General features: G+C 41.8%; 1 long non-coding RNA gene across 3 annotated transcripts in view; it reads left to right on the forward strand.

Annotated features, from left to right (window-relative positions):
- Window positions 1-18043, forward strand: part of LOC144821527 (uncharacterized) — a 418474-nt gene that overhangs the window by 339513 nt on the left and 60918 nt on the right. For 2 of the 3 annotated variants that reach the window (XR_013608373.1, XR_013608375.1), the window contains one exon: window positions 9394-9516. This is a non-coding gene — a long non-coding RNA (uncharacterized LOC144821527). Of the gene's footprint in view, window positions 1-9390; window positions 9517-18043 lie in introns of all 3 variants that reach the window. The other variant, XR_013608374.1, reaches the window with a different exon arrangement.

Here is an 18043-nt window from a genome sequence, read left to right on the forward strand (position 1 = left end):
CTACATCTGTGGTGTTTGCATGTAATTGTTAATTCTAATGTGTCTATTAATATCAAATGTAGAGGGAAAGTGTTCAAGAAAATGTAATAGTTCTGAAAGACGTATTTAGAAGGTAAAGTGTTGTAGTCTGAAGGAAAATGCATGCTGTAGAAACACACTTGACACCTGATATTTCTTACACAAAGAGGTTACACTTCTAGGGCAGGTGGATAAGTCGAAGTTAGGAGAAACAAGGACATACCTTAATAGGAACTGCTATCATGTTCTCACAGCCGTTCACCAAACTTTATCAAAGCTTTTGATTTTCTAAAACATACTCCCTTAGTGGGAGTTTGTTATTGATAAACAAATAACAAATGACCCCACATGCAGAGAGTGTTTTTGTGGGTGTGGCACCCCTATTTGTTTTTATCTGTCCTTTAGCTCCAGCTTTTACTGACAGAAAAGTGAAATGCCTTTTCTAAGACGACCACTACACCATCAGGCTGGTAAAGAAACATGTTTTTTTATCATCAATGTAGTCAACTGAGACTCCATTGACCAAAAGCTGGCAGTCCTCCCAACTCTAACGGCCACATGCATCAATCTTGCCGTTTGCGAATCGTTAATTGCGAAAATTAGGGAATCGCAATTAAGGATTCGCAAACGGCAATGCATGAATAATTCGCATTTTTTTTAGCGATTTCTTATTTTTCCTTAATTGCGATTCACAATTTGCGAATCGCAATTAAGGAAAACCCTTCCCATTGATTCCTATGGGCCAGGAGGCCCATAGGAATCAATGGGAAGGCATTTACAATTTGCGATTTTCAATTTGCGAATCGCAAATTGAAAATGCAATTTCAAGGGTGCAGGGGGGGGTCCAAAGAACCCCTCCCTGCACCCCTGAAATTAAACTTAAGTGCAATTTACACACACACATGTCCCAAGGACATGTGTGTGTGTGTAGGACGTGTGTGTGTAAAATGCAACTTTCAAAAATGCATTTTTGTGCATGTTTGAAGATTTTCAGTAAATTAGCATGAGGTTCAACCTCATGCTAATTTAGCACTTCCAAACAGCTAAATCGCAATTTAAAAATGATCATGCATTGCATTTAAGAAATCTGAAATTGCGATTTCTTAAATGCAATCGCAATTTTAGAAATCGCAACATGATTGCGATTCCTAAAATTGCGAAATACATGATGCATTCCAATTTTGATAATTGCATTCGCAAGCGGCCGAAAATTGCGATTCGCACCGTTGATGCATGTGCCCGTAAATAAGGTGGACAGGTTAAAGGTGTGTCAGACCGGGTAATCCCCCATATTTGCAATGGGGTATCCTATCCACCAAACACTAAATCTGGCACTGTTTGTGTCTTTCATAGCATTATTGGTTCTTTGTGTTATTTTACTTTGATACTGGTATTTACTTAATATATTAGTTGTATGTTTGGCATCCCCTGTCTCTGCACATGAGGATATACAGCTTTCAATCACCAAATACTCTGACTTCTGCGTCTGATTCTCTGACCAACTAATGGAAGGGAGAGCTGGTGCCACCGTGCAGCCGCACCTGGTGCTGACCACAGTCAATAATATTGCTGTCAAGATAACTCTGGTGATTAATGCTCCTGCTGGCGAGAGATCAGAGTTTTGATTCATCATAAAGTAGTGCAGAGGGTTAATGTGCCTACTGCAAAGAATTTGTACTATGGAAACCAAAGGACTGAGTGTGAAAGAATTATGAGTAGGGCTATAAAAAATTACATACATGTCAGAGGGGCTATGTGGCTATGAGAGGCACTGTTGTAAGGTGGTAATGAGGAATTTGTGGAGAACTAGGTCATGGGCAGCAGTGCAACAAAAAAGACTCTCACCAGGGGGAACTGAAATCATTACTCTGCAGCTGCCACATACCCTTTTGCGAATTAAGAAGGGAGAGGATTCCACTTACCTACGCATCCCGAGGCCACCAACACCGCTACCGGTCCTTCCCCGCCGCCGCAGCCTTCCATCCAGTGCGCGGCCGCTGTGGGGGGGACCGAGGGGAGCTGGGAACTACATCACCCAAGCTCCCTTGCGGCCCTGCTGAGGGGAAAGACGCGCCAGGAGGCGCTATAAATTGCACGTCACCCCCCCGCGTCGCGGGAGCGCACGGGAGCGCCGGGCGAAGCCCAGGCAAAGGGCGGGCCCTCTACGGCCCTCAGAGGCCAGAGGAGGCCGGGCTGGGCTACCCCCTTAACTCTTTGCCAACGGACCCCTAGGAGGACAACACGCTTATGGCAAGTCATCATCATTGATTCTTTTATGATACATTTTGCGCCTCTACACGTTCTTCGGAGACATTGTTGGCCTTTTAAAAATTTTAAACATAAAAAGATACTCTCTCTAGTGGGCTACAAGCACTGTTTATTAAACAATGAGAAAGGTGGCCAAAATTGCTAAGATGCCTACGCTTCGCTCTAATACCAAACAGAAGACCCCCATACCACATCCCCTACCCACACTTACAGCAATAGATAAGATGCTGCAACAAACTATAGGGGTAGTAACCACGGCAATTGTTAACACAGAAAGAAGGCTTTCCCTACCACCAACTATAACTATTCAAGATGTAGGAGAGGATCTCTCAACCGTTGTTACAGATGCCCCTGACATAAGTTTTTGCTTTACCTCTTCCTATGTTGACCTCCCCTGCGCACAGGTACCCACAGGATCCCCTAGAGTGGCAGAGGACATTCTGGCAGATTTAAATCCCCCGCTCGCTACGCAAAAGTTGAGACCAAACAATAGAGGTCCGAGTAGGCCTAAAGAAACCCCGGCAAACAACAAAAAAAGGGGAAAAATCATATTGTAACTCATAACCTAGTGACACCAATACCTAATACCACACCAGGTATACCCTGTTGGGTAGCAAATATGGTAGCCGATTTAAAGGCAGGACTGGAAGAAACCATCATTACCCACATCAAACCCTTGATGTCAAAGATTGACAGACTAACCTCCATAATAAACAACAGGGGGGTAGGAATGTCAAAGCCGGCGGTTCCAGTGGGAACTCCAGTCTCGGGCCAACCAGGAAAGGGTTACACTAACTAATATACATAAGGATAAGGTAGCTCCAGCTGCAAATCCCTCTATAAAAAATGCTAAGATGGATACACAAATCACTACCGCAAAAAGTATCAGAGCTCCCCTACCCCCTTGCCCCAGTACTACCCGTCAGGCTCCTAATAACCAGGGAGTGGGAAATCCTATAGCTGTAAATGGCAAAATAGGTCCTAACCCGAAGGAGAGTATCACTGCGACCAAAAATATCTTGCCTAAAAATGTGTTCGAGAAAAAAGGCCCAGCTCGCTTCCACACTATAAATCTCCCCCCCCCCCCCGAAGCCCTGCCCTTTGTGGTCGTACTAACGGGGGTTCCTCCCCTAAAGGAAGGGAAAACAGAAAATCATTTTGAGCTGAAAAGTGTGTGCAATGGCTAAGGGCAAATAGGCCGTTGCCACCAAACATCTCTGGGGAAATACTTGCCGTCAGAAGAGGGGAGTGGATTGGGAAAGGAGTAAAAACGATAGCAGGTGATATTATAACAATAAACTTTAGGGACACCTTTGCAGTGAACTACATATGCAACGTCCCTTCTAATAGTACAAACACCCAAATATTCCCGCTACACCTATCCTATTTCTATTCGACAACATCCCAGAGACCAGTGTATACAAATAGAGTTCATTCTAGTAGGGTTTATCACCATGACCCACCTAAAATAAAGTGCAACAGTGGCAAGCACCTTGGCAGGGGATACCGGCATACGATCCTACTTTTCCACTGTACGCCCATTGGAATAGGTTCTGCGTACTGGATGAGGTGGATTGACTCACCTGCGACGCAACTCGCACACCACAATCTGATAGGCGATCAGTTGGTGAAGGGTTCACAGGGTTGGGAAACATAACACCTACCACCTCAGAAGTAACCAGCAGAAGGGGAGTCAGTAAGAAGGATGTCCCAGAGCAACAAGGGGGGTCACAGTGCACAGAGCTTAAGGCATGTAGAAAAGCTAAGAGGGTTATATCACTCACGGAGTCGACAGCTAGGTCAAATGTAAAAAATATAGTTGCCCCAATACTAGCTGGGGTGGATAGGGAAACTCGCTCAACAGGGGATGGAGCAAATATATTGACCAGTCAGGATGGTCTCAGAGTCATATCCTGGAACATAGCGGGTTTGGCGGCCAAATATGACTGCCAGGAATGGAGACAGTACATTACCAGCTTCCATATCATATGTTTGCAGGAGACTTGGGTGATTGATCCCAATCAGTACATATTAGAGGGATTTAAATGCTTTCCAGTTTCTGCTGTAAGGTCCACATCAGGGAGAGCGACTGGAGGACTACTTAATATATGTAGACCTCCGCATACAAGGGGTATGGTTTAACTACAACTGGAACTCAAAAAACATGCAGGCAATAGGCTACCACTCCAAAGGGACCAATATCCTATTGGTAAATTGGTATAATGCGGTAGGCACAAATAGTAGAGGAAACGTAATAAAAGAATTGGATTCCCGCCTAGATGCGCAGTTATCATCAACCAAGGTAGCAGGCGCCCCACATGTCATCCTCACAGGGGATTTCAACTGTCACCTCTGTGAGAATTTGAGACCAATAAATAAGGATTGGTTGCGGTGTTCAGTGGTAAAAGGACCACATTTTGTACATTCCGCAGAGGGGGGGTAATAGACAAAGTTATAAAAAGGCACAATCTGGTGCACACAACGGACCTAATCGAACTAGGTAGTGGTGGGGAACCTAACCCAACTTTTAAGGGCAGAGGCTGCCACTCATATATAGATTTTATCATGGTTTCTCCCATACTTAGAAACTGGATCAGCAGTATGGCAATTGAAATTAGCATTTTTAGTGATCACAACCCCTTGGTTGTGGAACTAAAATGTCTAACCCGTAAGAAATCAATGACCAGAGTAGATGCAATAGAAAAGGTGGTAGATCAGGGGAGGAGACTTAGGTGGGCAAAGATAGACGGAGACAAATTTTATAAGAGTTTTGTAATAGTAGGGTTAAATGCTATAAATGTATGCCTGGATCAAAACAACGAGGGAGTGGTGGTGGTCAGCGCATTTGAAGAAATAGCACGCCTTGTTGACAGTCTATTAAAGACCAATAAAAGAAGTAAGAGAGTCACCACATCTCGTTGGTTTGACCAAGATTGTATCAAGGCACATAAAGATCTTAAATATAGTCTAAAACAGCACCCTAGGGATAACATCAGAATAGCCCATTGTAGATTGAAATATAAAAAGGCCCTGAAATCCCGTAAAGAAAGCCTTCAAATACAAGCCTGGGAGGACCTAAGGGAGGTGGCAGAAAGAGGAGATATGTCTGGGTTCTGGAAAGTCATAAACAAACCGTGCTTCCAGGACCCAAGCGCACCACAAATTCTGAATACCATCTTACCAGAACAATGGTATACCCACTTCCAGAGCTTGTACAACCACACAGGGGACACAATTCACGATGAAGGGCAGAGGCCAAATCCAACAGCACGGCTAGATTTCTCTATGGCAGAAGTGGAACTGGCTATCTTAGGGTTAACCAAAAACAAAGCACCCTGACCTGACGGTATACCCCCTGACCTTTATCTGAGTAATATTGACCTGTGGGCTCCCATTCTCGCGAGGGTCTTGAACGAGGCAGTTGTGGCAGGGCTCGCTCATGGTCTTCGGCGACAATTGTACCAATCTATAAAAAAGGGAATCGGGATGACCCCCAATGTTATCGTCCCATATCATTAATTGACGTGACGGCAAAGGTGTTGGGCCGTGCCATCTTAAACCGCCTACAAGAATGGGCAGAGGATAACCAAATACTTACAGATATACAATATGGGTTCAGGGAGGGAAGATCAACTACCGATCAGTGTCTGAACCTATACCTCTTGACGGCCAAGTACACTATTGCCAGCAAGGGGGCTATCTACCTGGGGTTTATGGACCTTTCCGTGGCCTTCCACCGCGTAAACAGAGAAAAATTATGGGCATTGATGATAAGCCTGGGGGTGGAACAAGAGCTAGTTGATACCCTGAAGGCCCTACACTGGAACACATCTGCTACGGTCCGCTACAACTAAGATGGAAGTGAGACAGGGCCATATTCCCTCGATAAAGTACGTAAAGGATTCATTGGAGGTAATCGGTTGCAAAAACTTTTTTACCGCACCTGAAACCCTAGAGGCCCAGAACAAGACGCTGGTTAAAAAACTGTTCTGTGAATGGACATCTACGAGAAGGGCTGTCACGGAAAAATGTAAATCTACAGTTCTGTCCTACAGCTTATTGAAAAAGGAACATGGAATGGAATCATATCTAGCTGTGATGTACAATGCACAGGACAGATTTTATATGACTCGTTTCAGACTTAATATGCTACACCATCTACTCTCTGTCCCCTCTGGATTTACACCATCACTGGAGTTGAAGGGTACCTGCGGCTGCGACAGTAGGTCTCCGCAGGATACCCTTCACTTTGTACTTTTATGCTCATTCTACTCAGCCCCCAGACGTAAGTTTCTAGTGGGGATTCTTAAAAAAGCTAAATTTAGACAGGCAAAAGCAGCTTTACTGTTCTTACAGGAAGCCTCAGATGCCCACAGATTGCTTTGTATAATAAGTTTTATCAAGGTGGCTATGAGGTTAAGGAACACAAGAGAAGTAAATGATTCCGATACCCTGTGACTGATAGAAAATCTTTGGATATGAATTTAAAAGCTCTCTTTTTAATCATTTTAACGTGGTTTTTTAATGCATTTTAAATGTACCTTTTTATGTATGTACTTTTATGGTATCTTTTTAAGTGCCGAATAAAGACATTTGATGATGATGATGACTCTCACCAGGCACCACCAGCCCTAAAGCTGGCCCTGACCCTGGAAACTGAACCTGCACAATTTCTTTGAGCTTGTGGCTCATCAAGTTCTCCTTGGACTTGGTGGCCTCACCTAGGTAGGACTGGATAAGCTGAATTTTGTGTTTTTCCTGCACCTTTGTGCACCTCTAGTGAGTGATGTTGGTACCTGGTACCCTTAAGCTCAATGGCTTCTTTCGGTTTGCGCTTATCATTGCACTTGTTTGTGGTGAGACTTGTTCCCACAAGTATTCTAAGTTCTAAAAGACAACACATCCATCAAGTAGCATAGGTCATAGTCTATACCTATATGTGACTGCCATCTTGGATTCAGTATGCTCTCCACACATCCTGCATCTTCAGAGACTGAGACTTGCACTATTACAATAAATCAAAATATTAATAAAGTATGTAAAACTTAAGCACAACTTCATGTTTACATACAGCTGCACTTGTTTATGAGCTCTATATTTAAGGCAATAGTATCGATTTATCTTCTTCAATTCAATACCATCATGCAAGTACTGTGTTGAATATAACATACATATCTGATTGACAGTTGTTGCTACTTTCATGGTTCACCTGTAGTATTGTACTTCTAAATGTACTCTAATTCTTTGTGGCTACTTATTAACGCTCACCGACACCATGTCTACTTTGCAGAGCTTCTCACTAACTGCTCCTTCACAACCCTTTTTGCTTGCCCAAAGAGAACTTATAATGAGGTACCAGGAATGGGGAAATATTGTTTAAATTATATTTCACATTCACAGGAGGAAAGTCAAGAAGACGTTTTTACAATAAAGAAAAAAACAATAATTTATCACTTTTGGACCAAAAGGTTTAACTATTTACAATCATATGGAAAAAGATAAGAACTATGCAAGAGCCTGGTGTGTACAAAAATCACTGGATGATTTATATTCTTATTTTATGCCAATGATTTGTTTAGCGTTGACAGGTTACATTTTTTCCAGAAAAAGCAAGGCTACAGTGCACTTATAGAGGTCTATGTTGCCTTTTTCAAAAAACATAGCAACAATCTTCATGACAAATTCATCTGAGATCATATTATTAGGCACATGAACAACGGGGAACATCCTTTTCAACGCAGATGTTACCCCGCAGTGCTTTTAAGACGCGTCCTTTACAACGCAAGTCGTAACCACGACTTGCGCTGGAGGGCGCTAAAGGATAAAGAATACTATATTTACTATTCCAACACCTTCCCTACTATCCACAGGGACTGGTGTTAGAATAGTAAAGGAGAAGAATGTGGCAGAGGCGAATCCGAAATCCTGAGCAGAACATATCCAGTTCCCAGGTTAAGAGATACAGACATATGCCCGTTCATGAGAACATTTTAATCTATACAAAGATAGTTTTACAAACCAAAGAGAGGAGAGGATCCATGCCTATCAGACCATAGGACAAGGGAGAGAACTTTTTTACTGTGAGGTGTATCAAAAACCTAAAACAACTGCGATTGCTGGGAGGAGGATTCCCCGACGTCAGCTTTCGCTGAGAGATTCCTATAACACCTATAGGAGATTTTAAACAATAAGTCTAGAAGCCGGTGACCCCAAAGAGACGGCATGTTCTGATGAAGGTGTTACAACATCAAGTGATATAACACCGAAACGCGTCGACGCATTTTCAAGTGTTTTAGAATCCAAATAAGGTCAAGGAAACAACAGATACCCGTATATTACTGCTACTGTTCTTTGCACTACTAATATAAAAGAAAGACCATTGGATCTAGATAAACAGTGGCGGGAGAATCTTTAGGCCACAGCGATAGGGGGTTTGTGAAAAGGTTTGAATAGTATTTTGTATTGTACTTGCATTGATTATTTTGCTTTTTTTTTAACTTTCATCTTTTATCAAATAATTCCAATGTATGTGATATTGCTAGGTTTATATAGTATGTGATGATTTGTTTTCTACTGTTGATGCAACTTTATGGTAATTGATTCATAAAGTGTTGTTTTATAATATTTGTTCAAAGACTTTTCTTTGAAATTTTAACATATGAACGTGTGAAGAGGAGTCTTCACGTTTTAGAATAATAATAAAAGATTGTGAACGTTCATTTTTAGTGTGGAAATTTATCTTTACTTTTACTTATTTTTTAATTTTTCCTGATTTGTGTAGATGAACAATGTGCATGACTGAATTGAATTTATAGAGTAACACAATACGCGTTTGCCATAACGTACACCCAGGGATTTCCCTTTGACTAAGAATAGTAAATTATACTATTCACTATCCGCGCCCAACAACGCAAGTCGTTGTAACGACTTGCGTTGTTAAAGACGTGTTGTAAAGGCACGCGTTGAAACAGTACGCGTTGTACCGTCATATATCCATGAACAACACGCGTCTTCAGGAAAGTTTATGTTTGATTCGAGATTCTACTCTAAACAATGTTGCTACTATTGTCAAGAAGGTTGAGTTACTCAAATTATCTTCCTAAGCAGCCACGAATAGCAGTAGAGACAAAGATCCAGTTTGCAGAGTCCTGTAAGAGAAAGAGCCATTCTCATTGAAGAAGGATTGAGAACCTTTAAAAACTAAAGAGAAAACATGTGTCAGGAATAAAGGTAAGCACCCAAGATTAGAGCCACTAGAAAAGAATGTCATAGATGTGGTAGCAAGGAACATCTTGTTTATGAACATTTCTCTCCTCCTTTCAAACAACAGTGTTAGAATTGTTAAATTGTAGGTCATTATGCCAAAATGGGGGGCGGGGCAGTTTCCATACAAATTAAAATTTATTGTGGGAAATTCCAGTACAGTGTCCTCAGAAAGTGAGAGTTGTACTAGGAATGATTACGTCTTGAGTGTAGACTCAACTATTATAGAGCTAAGCCTTAACACTTGGGCCAAACATGCAAGCGAGACAACACTTGCTGCTGTCACTATCAACATGTTTGCAGGTTCTGGTTTGCCTCACACAAGTTTAGATACATTTGTTTGGGAATAAGAAACACCCTACAGTAATTCAATATGAGAATTTCACTGGGGAAACAATACCCATGGTACAATAAAGGGCATTAAAATTACATCGGATCCAGCAGTCTGGAGACAGTTGACATTGAAGGTGTGTTTAGCAAGAACATAAAAAAAAGAATTCCCAATTTTGTTTTCTGGGAATGTTGGTGAATGCCAAGATTAGGTTGTAGCTATACATCCAAGATTTAAACTGCAACATTTTTATTGACAAATTTGTGCTACCCACGACCAAGGATATTAAGTGGTTTCCCTCATTGGAGTTATCGACTGCTTACTGCTAGTCCTCCCTACGCCCGAAGAGCAAACATTTAGCCAGTTTATCACACTGTTTGGCTGCCATCTATTTCAAAGGGTTCACTTTAGTTGCTGTAGACTTCCAAAGATTAATGCATGAACTTTTCAATGCGGTTGATGGTGCAGTCTTTTATCAAGACAACATTATAATTATGGGGAAAATTGTCTTGAGCATGACTAAATGTTGAGGAAGGTGCTGGATATATATTACAGAAGAATGTTTAACCAGTAACATTTTCAAAATGCAAATTTGTGGTGCAATCTATGACATACTTTGCTCATTTGGGATGTGAAAGAAGCTATTTTACCCAAGCCAGATATAGTAGAAGCTAATGTAAACACTCCATTTAACTATGAATAAAGATGAAGTCGGATCGCTTATGCAGGCTTGGCAGAAATTTGCTAAAACACTTTAAAAATCTTGGCAGAGACTTACTGCATCCACCAAGTATTTTAAAAAATCGTTTGGTCTGTAATGAGGGTTTGCATGATTATTTTGTATCAATCAGTATTGATATCAGCAAGGCAAAAATGTTCTATGTGTAATATTCCTCTGACTGAACTATCATCAAGTCTGACACCAGCAATAAAGGCTTAGGGCCTTACTTTTCCCAAATGGATGAGTAGGTGAATGAATCTATTATTACTTGTGCTTCCTGTTATCTGAAGCCTGCTGAAACATACTACCAGTCATTGCAAAAATGATGTTAGCTTGCGTCTCGGGTGTGAATCATTTCCAACATTTTGTGTGTGGCTCAAAATATGTTTTTTTAGCAGACCATAATCCATGAACTAAAGTTCTTACCACCACTGGTATGGTGGAAGTTATCCCTCAAGTAGTTAGAATGGTATTGTACCTTCTGGACTACACATTTATTTGGGAATATTTACCTGGAATTAATAATACTCTTGCAGACTTCTTAAGCAGAGAATGCTTGTCCTTGAAGGAAAGTCCTACAGATGGATTTCACTTTGGCCAATTCATGGTCTGACACTGATGCGATTACTGTCCAAGAATGGTTGGAGGCATAGGATAAAGATGATTTTTTTTAAAGTTGTCAAGGAATATATACTGAGAAGGAAATATTGCTGAATGATGAGTTGAACACATTCTTAAAAGTGAGGAGTGAGCTATTAATAATTCTCATTTCATGTTAAGGGGATTCTGGATCGTATCAACTCTGTGGGTAGGAGTGATTTTGAGTATTAATAAAGAGGGACACTTAGGTTTTGTAATAATTAATAGGATAAAAGAAAAGTACTGGTGGCATGGGATTGAGTCTGGCATTAAACGGGTTGGGAAAACATATGTTGACCACTCTAGTGGAGACAATTGCCACATAAATTCCCACCCACGTTATGCACTATTTTCAGTCCAGAAACGTTGGCCTAAAATATGCTTGGTTTTATTCAGTATTAAGCTAGTAGCACAAAACACGTATTGTATTACTGGATATGTTTTCAAAACGGCCAGAAGTTGACAATGTGTCCTTGATTCTTAAACAAAATGTTCCAATGAAAAGGACTTCCCAAATAAATCTTCTGTGACAATGGGCCTCAGGTTTGTTCGATTACACTCAAATATTGTCTTTCAAGAAATAAATAAAAAATCAATTACCATCTTTATATTTTATCACTTCAAATGGTTTAGTTGAAAACTTCTGGAGGCTCTCTTTGAGTAGTGTGCATATCGGCGTGTAGAAGAGTTGAATTTAGGAGCATTAAGTAAATAAATTGATTTGGGCATATCGCATTACTCCAGCTGTTATTGCATTCAGTCCTTTCAAATTCTCAGAGGAAGCACTTTGGGCGCTATTATGATGTCGGCTTTAAAGAGTCCGATCTGTGGTCAGAGGCTTTCTGACCAACATCATACGTTTAACTTTCGACCACTGTATTACAATGGAGCCCATCGTCCAGTCTGAACCGGCACATAATCCCTTCAAGACGACGCTCCAGCCATCACAAATACGATGTCACTTTCCCACAGGCTTTCCATGTCAGATTTTTTGACATGTAAAGCCTGCCGCAACGCGTCTCTGGGGGCCCCTAGCAGGGCCCCTTTCTCCCTGCAGCCTCTAGTTAGGGCCCAAGGGGGCACCAATGGTACCGCCTGTTCGCCCCTGAACCCCGTGGCAGTCACTGTGAGGTGTCTGCCATTCAGTGTAGGGAATTAACAGGAACTCCCATGTCTCTATGGGAGGTTGTGCTGTGGTTTACGGGCACAACACAAGCTCCCATAGAAAATGGGGGTATGCAACCACAATATGTGTGATCACATTGTAATAGCGGTGCCGGGACAGCTGACCGGAGGTCAGTCGGTTGCAAGACTGCAACGAATGTCCGTCTGACATTGTAATCAGGCCCATAGTTTTGGATGACAGACAAAAGGCAAAGTTATTTGTCACAGACCAGAGAGGAGAAAATATTAGACAGGACCAAGTGGTGTACAAGGATTACTATGATCGGAAACATGGGGTTGGTGTGTTTTAATTGGAAGTAGGTGAGAGGGTACAGATCAAGAAACCTTACCCACCATGTAAGGGACTGAGCACATTTTTGGATCATTTACAAGTTGTGGAAGTGCTGAAAAGTTCTGCCAGATTTACTGAAGGTATGGTTTGCCATTTTTGTAGGATGTCGAAATGCATGAAACTCAGGGATGGTTGTGATGACTCCATGAATGAGCCCAGCATGATCGGTTATGCATGTTTAACTGGGACATTTTCTGCTAATAAATATATGCCTTAGTTTTCCTCTGTTAAAAAAGTAGTAAGCCTAGCATGCAGGAGCTGCATTCTGGTATTCCTGAAACCTCACTTGCACCTTGTAAATTATGTGAGGGTGGTAGCGGTAAGAATAAATAGTTTAGTGAAAATGTGAACGACGAGGAGAAAGGCAAGATCAGGGTGCGCTGTGTCCTGTCCCGAACATTTAACAAGATCTGAGCACTTTGTTTCTTGTCCCCAAAAAAAAAGATGACATCAATAGATAAGAAATTTTTAAGCAATATTTTTACAACATTGCCATATGTTTTTGTTACTGTTTAAGGTTTTTTTTTCCAACAGTATTTAGACTTGACATCTTAGAGTAATCAAATTGTTGTCGGTTGTGAGGGGGGAAAGTGTGTAGTGGTGCCAGATAATATATTCTTTAGAGTTCTAGATAATGCGTTAACATTCTGCCCTGATTTCACTGATTTGTAATATTCTAATTTTAGCAGCTACTGGCCTGGACCACTGCCTGAGGAGTTGTCTTCTATGGTTATCTCCAACAGACGTATGTTTATTACCGCTGAGCCTTGTATAAGCCTTTCCACAAGGATGTTATGCTGCGTTGTCTTTTAACTATAAAAGACAACGCAGCATAACATCGTTTTCATAATTCACTCATCTTTTGTAGTGATTAAATTGTGTAGTTTTATATTATGATTGCAAGAAAACACTCTATCAATTCAACTCAATGAATCCTTAATATATACTAAAAAATTGTAGCATTTTTAAAACGAGTATTCCATATATTTAAAAAATAAATTAACCAAAAGAATTGTAGCCTCCACTGAAGAAATTATATCGTTCAAGTCTGTTTCCTGATGTCCTTTAGTAAATGGCTTACCTATTTAGAGCATACCTATTTATTGCATCAATTACATGCTTAGAGTTTCTTTGAAAATAAAGAATTGCAGCATCATAATTGTTCTCTTTACTTACTCCTCCGCAGCTAGTATAAATATAATTTATACAAACCAAGATTTATTTTGAGGTGACTTATAAAAGATACCCACATGTAATAAAGTGGTGAATTTGCCACCAAATAATGTTTTGTTCTTCATATGTGAACTGTGAACACAGATATTGAACTCTGCCCACCTGGAGGTGTGTTCATAATATTATAACTTCATGAAATATGGCAATAAATCATAATATACATGGTAACAGCTGTAATCCCAATGCTTTGAACTCCCTTTAAAATTAATTAATCACTACAACTCCCCCTGACATATGTTAATATTGAATTGCCACATGCTTTATGCAAATGCTATAGAAAGGGCTTGAAATACTCCACTCAACTTAGTCCTCCAAGGCATTACATTTCGAAGAACAGGGCAAGTGCTTAAAGTAGAACAGTGAGCAAAATGTTTCACATCTTTAAATAGTATTAGAACATTAGGGGCCAGATGTAGGTAATTCATATTTACCGACTCTTAAATACCGAATTTTACCGATTCGGTATTTAAGAGTCGGTAAATATGAAGGGGGGAGATGTAGGTATTACAGATTCTGTAAATACCGAATCGTTAAGATTCGGTATTTACCGAATATGTAAATACCGAATCGGTAATGCCCATTGATTCCTATGGGCCTTGAAGCCGATAGGAATCAATGGGCAATACCGATTCTGTAATTACAGAATCGGTAAATACCGAATTTTGCAAGGGTGCAGGGGGTGTCACTTTGACACCCTCTGGCACCCCAAAAATAGGCATGTGCGCCATGTGGCACACAGACATGCCCTAAGGGCATGTCTGTCTGTCACATGGCTAGGTGTGTATGCACACATGTGCATGCACACCTGAATTCGGTATTTTAATACCCAATTGGATTGGGTGGTAAAATACCGAATTTGTAGGGCCTTTGGGACTCAGAAGAGTCCCACCTACATCTGGGATTTACCGAATCGGTAAAAATACCGATTCGGTATTTTACAGAATCGGTAAATTTACCGATTCTGTAAAATGATGCCCCTACATGCCAATTCTTAAATACCGGTCGGTAACGGCCGAAATCGGCCGTTACAGAGCGGTATTTAGGCTCCTACATCTGGCCCTAGATTGTTGGAACTCTATTGAAGACAATGGTGTGGACACCATGCTCTTAAAATAACAGTGTCCTAATACACAGCCTTTGGCTCTTTCTTTCCCCTGCCTTTCCACAGTATATGGATTGGGCAGGGGAAAGGGAAAGGCAGAGCCTGTGCAGCAGGATACACAGGAGCCTCCCCATCCCTACTCTCGTAGCTCACAGTGTCACTGGAGCCTTGGAAGGAGAAAGGGTGAAATGTTACTCAGCTCCTGGGTCTCCCTGGCCTTGCCAAATGAGGAAAAGCAGTGTGCTGAGCCCAGGGAGAACCAGGGGTTGACTTCAGCCTCCTTTTACCGCCATTACTGTGAATGTTAAATAGTTATCAGCATTGGCCCTGCGCGGAGCTGGTATCTGTTGAACAGTGGCACTAACAGCTGTGGAACAAAGTCTTTGGAGCAGCGAGGGGGGGGCTCCAAAAGACCTTATTCTTTTTACCTAAGACATTCTGTTCCCATTGGTAGAAGTGTTCTATTAGCCTTATAGCCCACTGGATTTACTGCCCATTAACCCCTTCGCCGCGGGGCTAATTCCCCCGCGGTGCTGGGGGAGGGGGGCCGCACGCGGCACTGCGGTGCTCCTGATGAGCTCAGCTCATCACGCTGCATGGTGGCACTGCATGGTGCATGGTGGCACTGTGCTCTTGATGAGCTGAGCTTGTCACCACCACGCCCATTTCTTGAGAACGCTCAGCACAGCAGGAGAATTAGCCCCACTTGTGAGCGCCGCAGTAGTCATGACGAGCTCAGCTCATCATGAGCACAGCGCCACCGTGGCTCATGACGAGCTCAGCTCGTCATGAGCAAGCAAGGAGTTAAAGCCCCACTCCCATGTTAATGGCCCTCTCCATCAGCTTGCCTTTAATGTTGCAGCGGGCCTTTAACCCCTTCGCTGCGGGGGATATTCCCCTGCTGTGCTGGGGGTGAGGGGGCGCGCACAGCACTCACATGCTCATGACGAGCTCAGCTCGTCATGAGGCACGGCGCTCCTGTGCTCATGACGAGCTCATCTCGTCACGATCACACCCGTTCCTGTGGAATGCTGAGCTCGTCATGAGCATTCAAGGGGTTAAAGGCTAGTATAGCCCGCTACCGCGAACCATAAGGTTACAATACCATGTAGGCCTGTACAATGCCGTGTAGTACATATCTAGACTTTTACAGACATGCTTCTGACCTACTGACTAATCTTTTTAAAGAGTAAATCGGTCTAGTGTCAGGGCTACAACAAAGGTGCTGAACAAATGGCCCATGTTTGACATGCACAGTACTGGAGCACACTCAATCACTTGTATGCAGATGCATGTGAGCTTATGAAATTCAACAACTGGACACACACGCTTAGGGGACTGTCACCATGTGCCAATGTAGGCCATGAGAACATAATGATATGCACACATGGGCACAGATATTCCCATGTGTCCGAAAGATAGTGGTCCATGTTAAACTAAGGCTAAATCTCGAATAAATACAGTACAGATGATGCAAACACGCCCAGGGGATTGTAATGCACTATTTATTTCAAAACCAATGAGAATCCAAGTTCCTTTTTTACCATCACATTTAAATTACCACACTTACTCCAAAAAACAATCACCGCACTCAAGCAATAAAGATTCTGGCGCAAAATCCACTAACGGTTGATTTGCATATCTACACAGACACAAAATATAAAATACACAAAAAGGCAGGTTTACAAAAAGCATGACTTGTTCACCTTTCCATTTAAACCACAAACACCACTTATTCGATGAACAAAATACAATTCTAAAGTATTGTACAAATATCTAGGAAAAATATTAAATACTAAATTGCCATCCATTCACAATGCATGATAAAATGCTGTGTCATTAGGTATGAAACTCACATCCAAAAACGACATAGTACATCCACAGCCAGTCTCTTGCCATACATGCTTGGAGATATGAGCAAAGGAGTATGCAAATTTTAAGGACCAAAGAAAACATACTGTCATATTAGTAATGCATTTCTGCCTCACAACATTTCTAATGAAAAACACATCAGACATAGAAGGAGATCTCAAGTGAGTAGTAGTATTTGGAAAAGGAATAATGTCTGCAACTTTACCTCCCAGAAATGTAATCAGAGATAACTTACACCAACTGACTACATCCACACTTCACAGCCAAGATAAAAGAAGTCAAAACATGACCCCTGCAATACAAACTGCACTATTACTAAACTAAGTCTCAAAAGAGAATTGACAGAGACAAAATGACCACCATCCGAACATGGTGTGAGAAATGACTTTACTGGTTAAGGGGAGTGAAACCATACCCAAGCAGCAACCACAATCCTTGTCGGGGTGAGGCACAAGCAAACCCTAAATTAAGCTGTGCTCAATCCTCTGGTAGCTTGGCTCAGATAAGTCAGGCTTAACTTAGAGGCAATGTGAAAAGTATTTATGCAGCACTTCAAACAGCAAAACAAGATGAAATCAACAAATATCCAATCTGGAGAACCTGGGATATGCATTTTTAAGAGTTCAGTGAAAATAGCACCAAAAAGCACAAAGCTTCAACTGTGGATATCTGTTTGTATTGGACAGGATAGAGTCACAAGCCCATGTCAACCGCAATGGAGTGTGGACTGGCTTCAGTGACCAGTGAGGCCTGCTGAATAAGAGTACCTTAAATCCTGGATGGAGAGCATTGCGAGGTCCCACCTCAAGGATGTGTCACACAGTTGAGGTGATGCGCCAGTTCCGAGGAGCTGCGGAGCTGTGATGCAAGGTCCTGTATTGTTTTCGAGGATCCCGTCTATAAGGGCTTGCAATTCAAAGCCCTGTGTCAAGGATGCATTACACAGTAGAAGAGCTACATTGGTTAAGAAGAGCTGCGATGCTGAATTGCAAAATCTGCTTCATTGTCCAGGCTGCGATCAACAAGAGATTTGTGATGCACAGGCCTGCGATGGCAAAGCTTTGCACAATGGTACTTCCG

The sequence above is a fragment of the Lissotriton helveticus genome, chromosome 2_2, assembly GCF_964261635.1.
Source record: "Lissotriton helveticus chromosome 2_2, aLisHel1.1, whole genome shotgun sequence".
NCBI lineage: Eukaryota > Metazoa > Chordata > Amphibia > Caudata > Salamandridae > Lissotriton > Lissotriton helveticus.